Below are 19,335 nucleotides of genomic sequence, written 5' to 3' on the forward strand. Positions count from 1 at the left end.
ATATTTCTCTTTACTTTACCTGATAAAACTGAAGACATTTTACCTGAGAAGACTGAAGAGAAATGAATGCAATGATTTCCTATGATGTTCTGCCTTTCTGTGTTAATATTTCTGTCCCTTCATCTAATCTCTTCTCCTTCTCTTCTGTCTCAAGCTACCACACTCTCCTCCTCTCCACCTTTAAGTATATTAAAACAGAAATCAACATTCACTTCCTCAATTCTAATCAACGTAGCTTTCATGCCCATCACTCTAAAGGTACTTGGTTCCTGAATGTCAACAATGACTTCAGAGTTGCTAAATGTGATGGTTACTTCTCAGTCTCCATCCTTTTCTACCTCTTTGTAGTATTTGACACAGCTCCTTCTTCAATCTCTCTGCCTCCCATGCCAACACATTCTTCTCAAGGTTCTCATTCTGATTCTGTGACCATTTGTTTGCTGGTTCCTTTCCTAAAAACACTCCTTTGGCAAACTTCTCTGCTCTTATGATTTCAATTATAATTCCTTATGTCGATAACTCTTGAATCTCTCTTGTAAGTCTCAACATCTCTCTAGAGTTCTAGGTTTATATTTCTAACTCTTTCTTGGACATCTCTCTATAGATGGGTCTCCCATATTGCAAAGTCACCATGACCAAAGTCTAATTCATCATCTTTCCTCCTGTAATGCCCACTCCACAATCCCTACTGTTTCAATTGACTTCCCTATTTCTACTCATGGCATCACTATACTTTTTCCAGTTACTGAACACCAGTTACTGTTGAGTGAATTTCAACTCATGGTGACCCCACGTGTTTCAGAGTAGAACTGTGTTTCATAAGGTTTTCAATGGCTCATTTTTTGGAAGTAGACTGCCAGGACTTTCTTCCGAGGCACCTCTGTGTGGACTCAAACCTCCAATCTTTGGGTTAGTAGCAGGGCATATTAACTAACTGTTTGCACCACCGAGGGACTCCAAACATTTGACCACTGACTTCAAAGTCTGTCCCCCCCCCATTTTTTTCCTTTCAGCTCTATTTTTGCTGTATGGGCTTAACTATTTGTTGCTTTAAAAGGCCCCTGGTGCCACTGATTCCTACAACGTTGGAAGAAACACACCTGACTTGAACGCCCTGCGGCTGGGGCATTTATTACTATTCTACCTTACTTTGTGTCCCCAAATCACAGATGTTAAAGTCATCACCTCTGAATGATGACTGCCTCCCTCACTTAGTGCCAACTGCTAACATGGCTAACATGTTTAAAAGGCACCCACGGAAAGAGCTGCCTATAACAGCTTGAAAGTCTTTCCTTTCCTTATATTTCCTGGTACAGACTGTTTTCCTGAAATAGGGGTTGCACAGTGCCTAATAAAAAGCTGAATTTGCTAAGAAGTTTTTATACCCTCATAAAGTAGCCCTAGTGAAAGTCATGTAAGTGGCAGGAATTGTACAGGTAACAGATGGCTGGAACCTCAACCACATATTCTTCTAAATTTTGGTTAATGGGCCCTGGCAGGCTGCCATCCCAGAAGTTTACCACAAAAGTAAAATGCAAGGCTAATGAATTAAAAAAATGGTGCCAAACATAAACACTACCATTTACCATTCTTTTGCCAATGAACAAATACCACAGACAACTCTGCAGGCTTCCAGACAGGCCAGCCAACAAATTGTATAGGCAGTACTGTGCCAGTCCCAATGTGTATGTTCCTCCCCAAAACCAAAAGAATGTTGCCGAGATGCAAATAATCCACAAAGTATTTAAAATGAACAAAATGGAACCCAGGAGTATAAGTAATAAGCTTAACAGCCTATGCTGGGCCCCACGGGTAATGTGACAGAATAAAGCTTGAGAAAGGTAGCTGATACCTTCAGGAGGGTTGAGGAGCTGCTATGTGAGGGCAGATTACAAACCTCAGGCACCCCAATTTGAACAGATGAACCTTGAGAAAAAATGTGACCAGTCTGTCAAATAATAATGGATATTGATGCAATGAGGTGAACTCATTCACCAAATCCAAATAGAGTAGAGATAAGGAAGACTTTTGAAACTAAACAAAGATAAACTTAAAGTAGATTAAAAGGGGCAGGGAAGCGGGAGCAACTGGTTTAAATATATGGAACTCATTATATTACTCAAACCAAGAGGTGCTAATGGCTGAAAATACATAGTTTCCCCAAAACTGCATTAGACAAATTCATAAAAGTTAAATTCACAATGGCTTAATGAATGGGGGTTATTTCAAACCGGACCCTGTTCTTCTGGAGCAGACTCTTGGAAACCATAGAAATGATTCAGTTGTAATTATTTTTTTATGATACCCAAGAAGAGCTCCAGAAGTTTACCTGGGATTGAATTTGTACCAAAAAATGACTAAATGATAAACAATATATTCCTACTTTTAATTTTAAGGTTTCAGTCAAGGAACAAGATTATTCTGATTTGGTTTTTTAAGAATGCTTTTACAATCCTTCAATACCCTGTTCTTTAGCCATCTGGCGCCCTCACATCTTTTGCAATTGCACTTTGGGAGTGCATAAACCATCCCATTCCTTTATCTCACAGAAACTATTTCTCTCGTTCTGTGTGAACTTTACTGCTGGATTTGACCAATAACTTCTTGAGCATTAAATGTCATGTTATCTTGGTTTTTGCCTCAACCCCTTTATTTCATGCAATCTTTTAAAAATGTGCTTATGCCATTGCACTCTAATCCTTCCATTCTCTGCTTATACTTCTTTCCCTATAGTTCCCTATACATAACTATCCTACTTTTCGTTTTTAAATTCTCTGATCGTGGTCCTTTTCATGGTTATTGAGGACAGACTAAGAGGAAATAGCTGTAAGCCACAGAATAAAACATTTCAGTTAGACATGTCAGTAGCACTACGCTATGTAAGTAATAGGTTGGACAACAGGCAATGTTTTTATTCTCTACCCAGCATGGAGCAGGTTGCAGGAAATTAGGCCAGCCTCTTAGCTGCTCAAGTCAGACCTTTACAGTATGACTTCATTATTTAGTTTGAAAGTGAATTTCAAAATCAGACTCACCCATAGTCAAATCTAAGTATAAACAGACTTTGCAAGTCACATATAAATGAGTTATTCATCATCTGCCATTTGTAATCACCCATACCTCTGGTTCACTGCCATTAATGCAAAGCATCATGAATTCACCTTAGAATACTGATTTGAAGGGTAAAGTTCTAGGGTCTTGCTTTTAAAAGAACATGACAGATGAAGGCAGTTGCCAAGAGAAAAACAGTGTGTCAAGGGCAGATCCTGAGGTGCCCTGGCTAGTGGGGTGTCTCATAGTAAGGGCTCATACATGAGATCATTCGATCAATGCCTTTTACTTCGAAACATGCAGAAATACATACTACGTTACTTAACTAGAGAGTAGTGAGTTTGAAATCACACAACTGGTCAGCTTGATCCAAAGAGATTTTAACCACTCTGGCAAAATTTTCTAATCCAAGTCTTTCATTTCCAATTGATCCAACTGGCCTCAATGGGTGGTCCACATGCTATACACAGAGATTAAACCCCTGAAGGGTTGTTTTACAACACCACATGTTATACAGATTAACTCAAGATTTTGTTCTTTGGGAGTTGCTTTAAATTAGACAAGGTTCTATTTTTTTGTTTTTTTGTTTTTTTAAATTTACTCATATTTTTGAGTTCTAGGCAAATAGCCCTAAGAAGCAACTCGGAAATGGAAATAAGAGTATTCTGTCCCCTGTCTGCCTTTTCAACTTTCTCTCCGACTACACTATTCCCTTTAAGGATCCTTTTATTTCAGCCCAAATAGTTTCTTTGGCATCCATCAAGCTCATTTTTCCTGCCTCCAAGATTCTGCTCTGGCCATTATACATACTTACAATGAATTTCCCAGTCTCTGATATCCTTTTATCAATAGCTTCCCCACCATCCAGGCTCAGCTCAAAAAAAGACAGCATGAGCACCAACCATTCTGTCAACCAGACTACAAGCCCTCTTGAGAAGAGAAATTGTATCTTATATATCATCTCCACAGTACCTAGCACAGTGCTTAGCACTTCGTAGGTGCCCAATAAATACTTGTGGATTGAATAAACCCATCAATCAATGTCTCAAGATGCTTACCTTAACATGGACATTTTTGAGAATGTAAGGAGCAAATGTACATATTTAAAATGTAGTTCCTGTTATCTGAAAATTGTTAAGCAACAAGTACCCATGCTTTATCACTATCTGAATTCAGTATAAGCACCATGATTTAAAAAAAGTCATTTCCTGAAACACTGAAGAACCGCTACATTCAGAAACATTATTAAGCTATTTAGACCTTTATTACTAAAGTCATAGAGATTTACTATCTACCCCAAAGGTTGTTCAATCAACACAAAACCACTGAAGTGAGGAACATTAACACCACATTTTAGGCAATTACTGTAACATGATCACAATGCTAGGCATCTTTAATTTTTGTCAAACACAACAAAATTCATATTATATAGACTCCTATTTCATTAATATGATTTGAAATAACAATGGCAAGAGTCTAAACAGAATACAGCCCCCCTTAACACTCGAGGGGCTTTTTCCCCCAAAGGCATATCAGGATATAAAAAAAAAGGCTTCCAGCAATGTACCCTTAACCTCAAAACCAACGGTACCTATTAAATACTTGGGGTGGGGGGTGCTTCCAAAGTAAGGTAATACTAGAGACAGCACAGCCCTAAAAAAGATAAAGCCTTACCCTAGCTTTCAGAATCTGAATGTTTTAGTTCCAACCGATGTCCTATCTACCTGGGACACCAGAAGCAAAGTTCAGAAATGGCCCCTGGTGACCTAGAAGTTGTGAATGGGCTACCATTAGCTAAAGGCCCTAGTGCCCAGCTGTTCCAGGAATTAAGTGCTAAGGGAAAGAAATGAAGACTACTGATGTGGTTTGTCCTTGTGGCAGTATTGTTTTGTTTTTGATTGGGGGTGGGGAGGAGTAGGTGTTTCTTTTAATTCCCACATTTGGTTTATTTTCCATTTAAAGACACCATCTTTCATTGTTATATGCCATCTCACTCAGGAGTTCTGAAATAAAAATCATGGGTATTTTTCTTCTTTTTCCAAAAATAAGAGTCAACAAATGTTTCAGTTCATTTTGTAGATGTTAAGGGTTACCTATTATGTTTGAGAGTAGATTTGATCTGGACAGAAGTAATCTTTTCAGTGTCTTGATGCTGAATTGGAAAGACTATTGCTTAATAAAGAATAAGACTGTAAACCAGGTTTTGGTGATCAAAAAGCTACAAGAAAATCACTTTAGGCTATCATTTCTCAGTTAAACATAACCTCTGTAGTGGGTATTTTAGGTGCAAGTCACAAAACATATTGAAAATATAAAAGAATGCCTTTGGGAAGTCAGCGATGCATTCCTTTTTAGTCCTCACTATATATCAAATTCCAAACACATTAGAGTTTGTAAATAATAATAGAAGTAAATTTATTTTAAGGCCAGAGCTGCATTAAGTTTTCCTTCACGTAGAGCACAGCTAAATCCACTGCAGATCTGTCACTAAGTTTTACTACACCCGTGGTAGAGTATAAAGAACTGGCTGTCAGAAAACCAAAGGACCAGTCATATTAATCATGTGACTCTGGGCAAGTCTTGAATATCTGGAGACTTGAACTTTTACATCTGTAAAACAGGGAAAACACCAACTGTTCTCTTGTCACATCTTGCTGGAGGGTCTAAATAGAACTCGCTTTTCCAGGGGCAATTTGGCAAACATGTCAAATAATAACCTTTACATCTAAAGACTTTTACATCTAAGGATTTACCCTGGTAAAAGAATCAGATTTACACCCAAATAGTTACGTACCAGGATGTTAATCATAGCATTAATTACAAAAGTCAGAAACAATCTAAATAGGCGATTCCAAACCCACTGTTGTCAAGTCGATTCTGACTCATAGTGACCTTATAGGACAGAATAGAACTGCCACATTGGGTTTCCAAGGAGTGCCTGGTGGATTCAAACTGACGACCTGTTGGTAAGCAGCTGTAGCTCTTAACCACTACACCACCAGGGCCAAAGAAATTTCACTGTATCTATATAATGGAAAATATGCAGCCATAAAAAAATGAGATTTTAGACAAATATTTAATGACCTAGAATGTACACAATAAATTAATAGTGAAACTAGTAGAAAAAAGCAATACATATGATATGATGCAAACTGTAATACAGACACACACACACATATATATACACGCAGACAAAAGACCAGAGGGAAATATACCAACATATTAACCACTGTTATCTTTGGGTATAATTATGGGTGACTTTTATTTTCTTCTTTATACTCCTTTTCAATTTTTAAATTTTTTTAAAAGAAAAATGTGTATTGCCTCTATAATGAGGAAAAAATTAAGTAGTATTTCCTCTCTATCTCCATTTTGGAAATTATAGGAGATGTTTGTAAACATCTAAAATAATAAACTCTAAGATAATATTACAAGAGGAAGATCAGATTATTCTTGTTAGAGAGGGCTAAGTCCTCACTGTTAATAGACGGAAATTAAGTGGGGCAAAGGCAAAAAAGGTATTTCAGAAAAGAACTGTGCCGAGAAAGTTCAATTAAGTTGGCCTTGATTGGCTTTTCCACGCCCAAAATGTGTTTCTGGTGCTTTCTTCCCTTCTGACACACACATTTCGGTATAGATCAGAGTCTTTGGCAAACTCCTTAAGAGTTTATTCTAGCTGTACAACATCTTGGTTTTATAAAGTGAGCAAGGCTGTGCCACTACTCGGCCCAGTTTGATGCACATCTTAAATGTCTACACTGCTATAGAATGAGCCAGGAAGGCTACACAGCATTTCTCTCTCTCTCATCACTGACAAGGCTCCCAATCCACAAAACAAACTAAAAATTTATGAGGTGTTGAGAAGCGGGCAATGCTGGAAAAGTATACAAGTCAAATGTCTACTTGGCTGCGAACCAAAAGGTCGGCGGTTCAAATACACCCAGCAGCTCTGTGGGAGAAAGACCTGGCGATCTGCTCCCATACAGATCTGCTCCTATAGCCTAGAAAACCCTATAAGGCAGTTCTACTCTGTCACATAGGATCGCTGTGAGTTGAAATCAACTCAACAGCACCCAATAACAACACAGAATTTAAAATGTGTTTGCTGGATTACTGGGGATATTGTGAGACTGACTCAGCCTCAGATAGAAAGCACCAGAGTACATCCAGAGAGAGATTTTAAAACTGAGGAAAACAGGTGATACCATCAGTAAATTATCTGCATAGGGTTAAGTGCTTTGCCTCACCACATCCACGCCCAACCTGGGAGATAAGAAAATTTATCCAAATTTCCATCCTGACTTTTTTCTGTCCAGTCTATGTATAGAATCCAAGTTTCTACAGAGCAGTTAGGATACTTGATGATGCCTAACACACTACAAACACAAAAATCAAACAACTCAGTGACCATCTCTATGACATCTAAATGAAAAATCAAAAATTAGCAATACTGGGAGGTACATCAGTCAAATGATCAACTGAGACAGTTGATGAATGGAAAGCATCAGGACAGTTCAATAAACAGACCTATATCAAAGAAACAAGAATGCAAACTTTATTAGAATCATTATTTTCTGAATCAGGAATCACTACCCTGCTTCACTTAAAGTCTCTTCCTTTTTTGCATATTTCAAACTATTGAAAAGATGAAAAGCATCAACCATTTCCTTTCAAGAGGATTTTTCTATACAACGCCCTAACCCCGTTAACTGTTGCCGCTGAGTCGATTCCGACTTATACTGACCCTGTAGGACAGAGTAGAACTGCCCGTAGGGATTCCAAAGCTGTAATCTTTATGGAAGCAGACCGCCATGTCTTTCTCCCATGGAGTGACTGGTGGGTTCAAACCGCCAACTTTTCTGTTAGCAGCCAAGTGCTTTAACCATCGCAACATCAGGGCTTCTTTACAATGCTCTAAAACTGAGTATGAAGCGAAGGGAGAAAACAGGCCAAGTTCACTAGGAGAAAGCACTGTCAACAGAGGACAAAAATCCATTGTTGCTTCGAGCCCAATGTTTATGGCCACATATCTGAAAGAGAGAAAATAAACACAACTTTTATGAGCACAGTAGCTGGCTTTGAGGTAAATGGTAATCTGACCCTCGTATGGTAGAAAATCAGGTCAGGTCCTAGAGGAGAAATTAGATATCCTGATGGAAGGTAGCAGTGAATGATCCCCTCTTATACTTAACAGACACTATTAACGAATTTTTCACTCACTCATCCTCAACAACATTCACTTGAACTTCCGACAACCTATTAATATGAGTTGAAAGTTAAATACTGATATTACTGTATGGCCACAGCCAGTTTCTCAGAAATGTGCACCTACCCTAGCAAATCACCAACCTCAATGGGCCACATAGTAAAGATCGAAGACCCACAGGCTGCATCTTACAGCTTTCAGCTACACACACTGAGTAGATTACAACAGTAACAACCTTCCTGATTTAAATACAGGTACTCCCCAACTTTGTCTCATGTACTTTGGACATGTTGTCAGGAGGGATCAGTCCCTGGAGAAGGATATCACGCTTGGTAAAGCAGAGAGTCAGTAAAAAAGAGGAAGACCCTCAAGGAGATGGACTGACACTGTGGCTGCAACAATGGGCTCAAGCATAGCAAAGATTGTGAGGATGGTGCGTGACCTGGCAGTGTTTCCTTCCATTGTACATAGGGTCGCTATGAGTCAGAAGCCACTCGACAGCACCTAACAACAACGACAGTCCGCGACTTACAACAGGGGTCCATTCCAACAACTCACTCGTAAGTCAGTTCTGACGTAAGTCGAATATCTCTCTCTCTCTTTTTTTTTTTTTAGTTTTCATTATTATTACCTTTATTATCAGTATTTTTATAAATCCAATCTTTGTCTTTAGAGGTTGAAACATTACATATAAACATCTGAGAATGATAACATCAGCAAATTACAAGCTGCAACACTGTATGTAGTACATATTACTAACGATAAGATGTAAAATAAATAAATAAATAAATAAACCATTCGGTTAAGTATAGTTCATCGTAACTCAAATACATCGTAAATAAGGGACTACCTATAATGATTTTTTTTAAAATGTAAAGACCAATGGACATCTGCCTTTTCTACCTGTTTAGCTTTGCTAGTCCAATCTATCTGATAGCAAGGGAAAATTATATAATGTGATTCCCTGCAGTAAAACACTGGCTGTTATTCCAGGAAATTGTGAATGAGATCTAGTCAAAGATTAGGGGAAAAAAAATTGAAAATAACCCAAAATGTTACAACGGGAATGTGTTACACTTTTATAATCACTGACAGTAATGCTGAAATGAAGCCATTTAAAATAAATTTAGCTAGTAGTCTTCAAAGCATCGATCTGAATTGCAAACCTTATTCTAAAATTTAAAAAAAAAGTAACATCATCTTTCCAGCTCAGTATATCTTGACCTGGTCTATACTGCAATCTTCTAAACATAGTCCCTTGTTTCAGAAAACCCAGCAAAGTTACTTATTTACAGTGAAGTAATATGCTTTTTAAAGTCATTAGCCAATTTGCAATTATTTGAGAACCTCTCTGCCCTGAGATATTTCACAAAAGGCACATTTGGTCAGGCTGCAATTCCATATTAGCGGTGGAATCAAGTCTTAAGCCCATCCAAATTTGAAAATACCGTCCTGAATCCCTCAGTCCTGCAAAGGGCTTTTCCTGCTCTCGTGGTGCACCACCACTTCCCATCAGTATTATGTGCACATGCACCATTTGTCGCTGACACTCATCTGGAGACACAGACAGACATGCTCTGTTGGACCGATTTCCAGAGAGAAGAGATACTTTAAACGAAGAAAGCAATCTACCCTGCGTGCTCTAATTGCCTGTGTGCTGTGTATAGCGATTTAAAAGAGAGACGGGGGGAAGGGCAGCAAATGGATTTTAATCTGTAAAGTTAAAATTAATACGTGCGGCATTTTATTTTCAATTTTAAATCATTTCCATTAAATTTAATTTACCTAATTGTTAATGAATTAGTAAACGCATTTAGCAACCAAATCACCTACTAATTTGATATTAATGAAAACTACTTAGCTGCCTGTTTTCATGTTGATTATTTATTATGCATGTTTCACCAGGGTGAACTACACACAAGGCTTCTAGCTAGTGAAACTGTACTGTTTATTTTTCCCTCTCGTACCTGGATCCTTAAAAGGTAAAGTGAAGGGCTAAGTCCTTTTCCCCCTCCATCTAGGTTCAGGGGCAGCACTTGCTGCAAACTATAAAGCAGCATAAAACATTTCCGTCAAAGCGCAAGGAGATGACCTAGCTCCCAAACTAACCCCCAGACTTCCCCAAGTTGCTAGCTGAGGCTTCCAAAGATCTGCGCACCTTCAATATAAAGCCGGAAACTTAGGCTGCAAAATCTGGAGATGCTTTAGGAGGATCTTCACAGGATGCCAGAAGTGCCCCCCTCCCCACCCCCGGCCCTCCTCCCTTTCTGTTTCTTCAAGGCAGAGGGATGTAGCCAGAGGCAGGGCTTGTTCCTATGGAATGTATGGCCAATTATGTGTGAGTCCTTAAAGCACTCTGGACTTCCTTAGTCTGGGGGGTCAGGGCTTCAAATGAGGGTCTCCCCCCTCCCCCACATGATTCCAGCGATAACAATCTTGCAATCCATTCTCTTTCCTCTAATAAACAGAACCCAATGACCTGCTTCCTTTTGAAACTGGTGCCAGACCCCAAGTTGATTTCATCTGCCACTTTTCCTAATCTCTAGTTTGACCTGGGTGACAATCTGTTAAAATCTAGACCTTGACTAAAATTGTTTCTAGGTGCTACTGAGCAAGATAGCCCTTAGTTTCTGCTTGCATTTGCCTATTTTTTTTGTCCTGAAAGGCACTGGACAATGGACTTGTTCTTTATTGTTGTTGGGAGACGTTAAGTCATTTTTTTGACTCATAGCGACCCCATGTGACAGAGTAGAACTGCCCCCATAGGGTTTTCTTGGCTGTAATCTTTACTGGAACAGATTACCAAGGTCTTTCTCTTGTGGAGCCGCTGGATGGGAACTACCAACCTTTTAGTTAGCAGCCGAACGCTTAACCATTGCACAGCCAGGGCTCCTCACATGCTCTTTAGAAACACATGAACATCATGGGCATGGTGCAGGACCGGGCAGTATTTCATTCCATTGTAAGTGGGGCCGTCAGGAGTTGGGGGCCGACTCAAAGGTCACTAACAACAGTGTCTAGATGCATCATCTTTTTTTTTTCCTTTCCTAGAATGAAAGTCAAAAAATTTTGCTTGATTTCCATTTAAACTACCACCAGATACTTTTTATATTTCTTTGTAGTGTAGCCACCAATCCAATTAACAAGGAGTTGCCCTTGTGGTGCCAGTCAACAAGCGCTGAAATATGCCTCTACAACCATGCCCCTGAGGATCATAAACCACAGGCCAAGTCTTTGCCTACAGGGAACTGAGATACCATTTTAATTCTCCTGGAATCCATGGAGTCCATGGAGTTGGGGTGACCCACCCAGGCCATTTGCCCTTAGGTGTCCTTTTGAACCTTGAGCCTTTAAGGAACTGTTTTCCTAAAGTCACCTTCAAGTCAAACAATACCCTAGTAAGCACTTTAGCACAGATGGTTTTGCCTTAGGCACTGGGCTCTTTTGGAGAATTACAATGACCTTCAGGTGAACCTGGTGGCACAGTGGTTAAGAGCTATGGCTGCTAACTCAAAGGTCTGCAGTTTGAATCCACCAGCTGCTTCTTGGAAACCCTATGGTGCAGTTCTACTTTGTCCTATAGGGTCATTATGAGTTGGAATCAATTTGATGGGAACGGGTTTGTCTTTTTTGTTTTTTTGGTTCTTTTTTAGGAGACTACCCTGCCTGGTCCCAACCTATATATATATATACCTGCTTTCACTGTCCCTTCTTCCGAGTGTTTTCCCGATACCTTCAGGTTGATGCTGTCCCATTCGACTCGTATCTACTCACAACAAATATATCCTGTTAATTTTTGGTGTCTCTCTGCACATTTAGGTTTTTGACAGAACTTACAATCTGGCTCTGCCATTAACTCATCATGTGACCTTGGACAAGTCGTGAAAGGAGGTGGGGAGCAACGGGGTGAAAACTGAACGATGTCCTGCTAGGAGGCAGGAGGCATGGTGGAGGGAGAACCATCCAGATTCCTTGACAGCCTTCATTTCCAATCTGACTCTGAGTAGGTCAGAGAATTCCAAACAGACTTGCCCACAGCTGCTCCCACCTTTCCCTTGCCCAGATGGCCTAAGACCATATGCATCTTCTACTCAAAGAGGCTCCCAGACCCTGTGAAATGTCTCTAACTGAGCCATGATTTACTTAAAGACAGGTCCCGAACTTTACCCCAAATGCCTTCACAGTGTTCGAGTCCAGATTTGGAAATTTAGACGTGTGTGAATGTTTTATATGTATATCAAAGCTCTTTCCTAATCACCTTTTCAACAAATTGAAAAACCTGCAAAAGGTTACGCATACCCCTTTTCAGCTTTTTTCTGACTGTGCCTTTATTCTGGGCCTTTCAATACTTATAGATTCTGCTTGTATTGCTTTCCAATACAATTACAGCAGAAGATTATACTGATATCTACTCTGAAATACCATTGCCCTGGAATCAGCAAAATAAGCCCCTTTCGTACAATCTTCCTATTCCTTCATCTCTGTAGCCAGCTTAGCATGGCCAAATCAAAACTGCAGGTTTTGTGGTAGGCATCTGCTTAAATGAGGTTCTAATACAATGTGGTCCTTTGTCATCCTGTCATTAAATAGAATTTTATTCACAGTATTTACAGAATGTATATATATTGAAAGGACACAGAATAAGGTAGGGGAATTTAAAGTCAAGTTTTGTAAGATACAAGAAACTTAAGTTGAAGGACAGGAATATGAAAGACAAGGCAATTAAGCAAGAAGAAATCTTAAAAACAAATATATTGGAGTAGAAATTAAAACAGGATTGGGATATGTTCTAGAATCTAGACAACTTCCATTTTGAATATTATCAAGCCTATTTGAGGGTACTTATTACCTGTATTCTTCCCCCAGCTCTTCACCCCTCCTTTGTTTGTATTCAATTTTAGCTTTTATTACTTAATTCCATTTGTCCTGAGGAAATGTTATTCTGCAGCAGTGCAACCATAATATACTAACTACTTTAGATATGTGTTACATGATTTGTAAAATCTCTGTTAAATGATTAAAAGTTTAAGGCTGTCTTCTACTTTCTGGCTCTGTGTCAAAGGTATGTTAAATGGACTTTTAAATTTTTTTAATTATTTAGTTCCTGAAATTACATTATACAACCCTCATGCAATAATTAACCTGTGGTTTTCAACAGTGATTAGTGAGCCTTTATAATGGTAATGACGGCTCATTCATAGATGAAGTTTATTAAGCCTATGGTCCAGAGTTCATTGAGAGCCCAGGGTCTGGAAAAGTTTCCAAGAGTGCTCATCTAAAGGATTACATCCCAGGAGAGAGAAAGGTCAGGCACTAGAGTTTCAAAGTTTCACTAGCAAAAGAAATATAAAGCCCCTAACTGCATTTACCCATTGCCTTAAGAAGTTTTCATTTTGGTGAGTTAAGAATACACCGTTGTGATTGTCTATCAGTTTATCAGTTTTCTGCAAGCAAGTTGTCTTCACTTCTCAGTCTCATTCCTCCAGACTGCAACAAGCCCTTGGGCTTTCGAGGGATTTAACAAATTGCAAGAAAAAGACACAGTGAGCTCACTTGTCAGATGCCTCCTCACCCAATCATCAAAGCCAGGCATAGCTTTAGGTGGGAATATTAACTTGTCATTGATTTCCTAACAAGTACAAGCACTGTACTAGGTGCTTTGCACATATTATCTTATTTCATCCTCATAGCAATCTTTGAAAATAGTTGTTACCACTTGCATTATACATATTAAGAAACCAGGACAATGAGGTTAAGTAACTTGACCCAAATCACACAGCCAATATGTGCTATTGGTCCGACTTCGAGGCTCTGGCTACAAAGTTGTAATAGTCTCTCTGTACAGAGCATCTCAAACACATTGATAGACAAGAATCATTCTGAATGAAAACTATGCCATCTGTATGTAAACATACAACTGTCAAAGCTAGCATCTGGTATTTACTTGAAAGTCCAGTCAATGTTGAATGTAAACCATAATTCAAGAAAATTCCCCCACAAGTCTAGCAAGGATGAACTGCTCATTGAAGAGGTCAAATTAGGAAAAGTACAAATCACAAATTAAAAATTTTGTTCATACCTAAATTGGTGTTTTCTGGTATTTTTTAGTTTACTCGCAAAACATTTGTCCACCACTCCAACTCTTCTACATTTGTCTATTGTCAAACATTAACCAGACATTTTAGATAGAAATATTTGCCCTTTGTCTATCCATTGTTATCATGGTAGTAAAGGTCTTATCCTTGTAAACACAAGTTATTTTACTTCATTTCAAAGGTACCCTCTCCCCAAGACATTTGGCTCCACATCACCTATCACTTTTGATAAGCTACTTTCTATTGATTTTGGCAATATCTGAGCAATATAACAATTTGCTGCACCACTGGGCTATCTGTCATACAGTTATTACACGTAGTTTACTTTCTAGTTCTTTTAGGGAGTAAACCAACATTTCTCCTATATATTAACAGGGTCACAAACTTTGCTGAGGAATGTATCCAGACTTCCCTTATAGACTATCCTCATTTGTCGAAAACATAAAGAACAATTAGAATATAATCAAACTTCTCAGCAGCAAACATGGAGACGCCTCTGCCCGCCCCCAGGTCTTCCTTGAGAGCCGAAAACTTTTGATTTTCTCAGAATCCTAATAAGTTTTTGTAACCTAGTTTTCAGGTCCCCAACAGATTAAAAGCAGCAAGTTAGAGGGGGAGTGGAGTGTTACTATAGACTGGTGTTCTGACAAGAATTATAGAAAAACCCACAAAAGCCTTATATTTTAAAGGCCAAATCTATTTACATCTAGATGTGTTTATCATGACGAAAGGCCAAAGGCTGTGAAGAAAAAGTAAAAATTCGATGACTATAAGTAGATACGCTTTCAAGATTGCTGAGCACAGGCTTTATTGGGTATGAGTGTTGAATGTCTTTATGCATTTTGTTTCTTTACACACCAATGGTTCCCATGTCAGTATTTCCTCATTGTGCTATAAAATATTATCTAAGCCTACATTTAAGAGTTTGAGTTTTAGGAATGTTAGCAATCCATGTCATGCAAAGCTTAAGGAAAGGAAAATACACAAAAGTACTGAAAAGAAGAAAAGTAACAGGAATTCCTCCCATTTTCCTCTTTAAATTCCTTTGCAAGGTCATTAAAAGCACCAGTTTATTGAGCTTTTACAATGTACCAAGCAGCGTGCTGAGCACATGGCAAGAATTATTTAATCCTCACAGCCACCCTGTGAGATATATATTATCATCCCCATTTTATGGATGAGAAAATTGAGGCTCAAGGAGCCTCAGTCTAATTAGAGATTAGCACTCAGGTTGGTCTGAGTCCAGATTCAGACATCTTAACCATGACCTCACATAATAACATACCCACAAAAAAGGCACTCAAATATGTCCAAGAGGAACTATATATATCCCTATTAGACCAAACTGACTTCATCTCCAAACAGCCAGTCAGAATGGTTGTATGTCTTTATGACTGACTTTTTTGGTGACTGGCTTGATCTGACAAGCCAGTCAAAACAACTGAATAAATTTGTGTGTACAAATGTAGCCTAAGCCAAGACTGGCCTATTATCGTTGTTGTTGTTGTTACATGCTGTCAAGTCAGTTCCAACTCATAGCAACCCTATGTACAACAGAATGAAACACTGCCTGGTCCTGCGCCATCCTCACAATCGCTGGCAGCAATCATTGTTGCAGCCATTGTGTCAGTCCATCTGGTTGCGACTCTTCCTCTTTTTCACTGACCCTCTACAACCTCTGTCAGTTTGTACTAGTGTGGTGGTTTGCATGTTGCTGTGATGCTGGAAGCTATGCCACTGGTATTTCAAATACCAGCAGAGTCTCCCATGGTGGACAAGTTTCAATGAAGCTTCCAGGCTAAGACAGAGGAGGATGAAGGACATCGCCATCTACTTCTACAAAATATTGGCCAGTAAAATCCTCGTGAATAGCCTATTATTAGAATACACAAATCTAATTTATGATGTAAATGGCACACAGATTTAAATTTCCTCCACACATCAATGGCATGGAATGTAGTAACACTTTCTGAAAGAGTTTACACTACGCTGATAATCAGTGCTTAATGAGGTCCTTTTCTCCAGACTCAAGGCCTTTATGTTACTGTCATCCTGCTAACCATCTCATCTTCCCCTATTCTAATAGCTCTGTCCTCTTACAAAGGCCCATCACTATCTGAAAGTGGCAGTATAATTAATTTTTTTCAGTAAAAGCCAAGTTGTTTGCTCTCAAACATCCTGCAGTTCAGGAAATGTCAAAATGTCAGACCATGTAAGCGGAAATAAACTCTGCATTCCACTTCCAATCACTTCCTGTAGGGAAAGAAAAGCTAGACATTCCAGTGAGAAAAGAGATGTACAGAACCACTCCAAACAAGTGACTCAATGTCTTTCTGTTCCTATATTTGTTATCAGTAAATCTTAATCTATTTGGAGTTAAAACATGATACTCTACTGCTGTTGTAAAAACCTGTCACATCTCCAGAAGTTGGTGTATGTGTATAGGGTTGCTATAAGTCGGAATCAACTTGACAGCAATGGCTCTTCCGGGTTTTATACCTACCTCATCACACTCACCCTGGTGGTGTGGTGGTTAAGAGCTAGGGCTGCTAACTGAAAGGTCGGCAGTTTGAATCCACCAGAAGCTCCTTGGAAACCCTAGGGGGTAGTTCTACTCTGCCCTATGGATAGGGTCACTGTGAGTCGGAATCCACACAACAGAGATGGGTTTGTCCTCACACTCCCTTTTGTATTGTTTTTAACAATAACATTAATGGTTTTATTCCTCAGTTACAAAATACAGGTACACCACACAGCGTCTGGAATATACTATGTGCTCAATAAATAATTATAGAAAATTTTTTTGAAAAATTAGAAAATAGAAATGAAGAAAATAGAAAAAACCCATAATCTAGAGACCATCACTGTTTTCTGTTACCTATGATTCCAGTTTTATTTCTATGCATATAAAATACATTTTCGATTTAAAAAATAGAATCACACATTATGTACTGTTTTGCACCCTTTCGTCATTTAGCAATATGTTGTCAGTATTTTTCTATGCCATTATTAATTCTTTTGCAACACCATTTTAAGAGCTGGACAGTGTTCCATCATCTAGATATCTCATAATGGAACTAATCCCTTTATGTTGGAGATTCAGGTTATTTCCAGAGTTTGACTTTCATAATGTTACAACGAACGTCCTCACAGCTCATTCTTTGTGCACCTCCTAGGTTATTTCCTGAGGATAAATTATTGGGCATTCAAAAAGTAGAAACAACCTAAACATGTATCAAATGATGAATGGGTAAATAACATGTGGCATATCCGTACAGTGGAATATTATTCCGTCATGAAAAGGAATGAAGTACTGATACATGCTACAACATGAATGAACCTTGAAAACATTATGATAAGTGAAAGAAGTCAGTCACAAAAGGCCACATATTGTGTGATTTCATTTATAGGAAATGTCCTGAATAGGCAAATTTATAGACAGAAAGTAGATTGTTGGTTGTCAGGGGCTGGGGGCAAAGGAGGAGAAGGCAATCAATGCTTATGGGTACAGGGTTTCTTCCTGGGGTGATGAAAATGTCCTGGAATTAGACAGTGGTTGTGGTGTGATAGATCACTTTTGTGTGGCTTTTCTACCACGATCTTATAACTTCCACCCCAGTGATTGGGCGGGACTGTATGAGAGGGTAATCGTGGCCCACTAAGGGAATTGGTTGGTTTTGCCATCCCACTGGGCTTGAAATGAGCTACCCTAGAGGCGGAAAAGAAGAGAAGAGCCCACCACCACCAAAGACGGTGAGATTGGCAGGAGAGACTCGCAGGAGACATCACAGTGGGCTTCCCGGCCCCTGGAGTGAGACAACTGAGTGCCTCTGGGCAGAGACTGAGGGCCAGGGAGAGGTGTGCCCGCGAGCATAGCTGGAAAGAGGCTGTCCTGATGGAAGAACTGTATCCTTGAGTGTCCCTGAGCCTAAATTTGTAACCTGTTACTTCCCTAACAAACCCCGTAATCGTGAGTATTGTGTGTGAGTTTTGTGTTCCCATTGCAATGAATTATCGAACCCAGCAGAGAAGTAGAGAGTGCCGTAGGAGGGACAGTTGGTGTCGGAATTGGTAAAGATGACAGAGAGAGGAGGCATGTCTGGTGGCTGCCTCATAAGAATCAGCGTTCGGCTATTGACCTTGATTCTCCTTTCCCCTGATGAAGTTAAAGGAGGTCAGACATCGACCCCCACACCATTTTTTACAGTGGTAAAGGCTGCATAACTATGTGAATATACTAAACACCACTGTACACTTTAAAATGGTGAATTTTATGGTATGGGAATTACACCTCAATAAAGCTGTTATTAATAAAAACCTGAGCTATGTTATTATTTGGCTAAAGGTTATACAAAGAATTTAACCTTTGTGATGTGAAAGAGTAATTTCTTACAATGAATTAAAATTAATTTTTGTTTGAGAGTGTTCCGAGGTGACATCTCCAAAATGGATTAGTTAGGAATTGCCTAGTCTGAGACTTCTTACCCTTGGCGAAAGACTGTTAATATCATAAACACCTTTGGATTTATTGACTATATATTACAAAGTTAAAACAGAACAAACTTTTTGAGAATATACCTATGCATTTTTTTAAAACATGAAACAATATAACAGTTTTCAACAGCAAAAAAGATTATCCATAGTGTCATCACATGAAATGCTAGATTCTGGATCAAGATAGAAATGGCAGGAGGAATATTAAGATAAGATGGTTGCATTCAATTCAACCAAGATTTTACAGGTGCCTACTATGCGCCAGGAACCATATTAGGCACTAGGATTGAGACAACTCTAGAGTTGCTTCTGGGACTCCTTATGGGAGAACTCTGAACCCTTCTCCCAACAGGCCAGGTGGTACTACCTAAGAAGGAGATACATGGTGACTAGCACAGATAGCTCCTTATGAGTATTTGTGTATTATGTAGCTGTGGTGAAGCAGCCAGCTTACTGGGCTTAGAACCAAGAAACTTTGGTCTAAATCCA

General features: G+C 39.1%; 1 protein-coding gene across 3 annotated transcripts in view; it reads right to left on the reverse strand.

Annotated features, from left to right (window-relative positions):
- Positions 1 to 19,335, reverse strand: part of GPC3 (glypican 3) — a 511,040-nt gene that overhangs the window by 374,792 nt on the left and 116,913 nt on the right. The window lies entirely within an intron of this gene.

This window comes from Trichechus manatus, unplaced genomic scaffold, assembly GCF_000243295.1.
Source record: "Trichechus manatus latirostris isolate Lorelei unplaced genomic scaffold, TriManLat1.0 scaffold00066, whole genome shotgun sequence".
Lineage (NCBI taxonomy): Eukaryota > Metazoa > Chordata > Mammalia > Sirenia > Trichechidae > Trichechus > Trichechus manatus.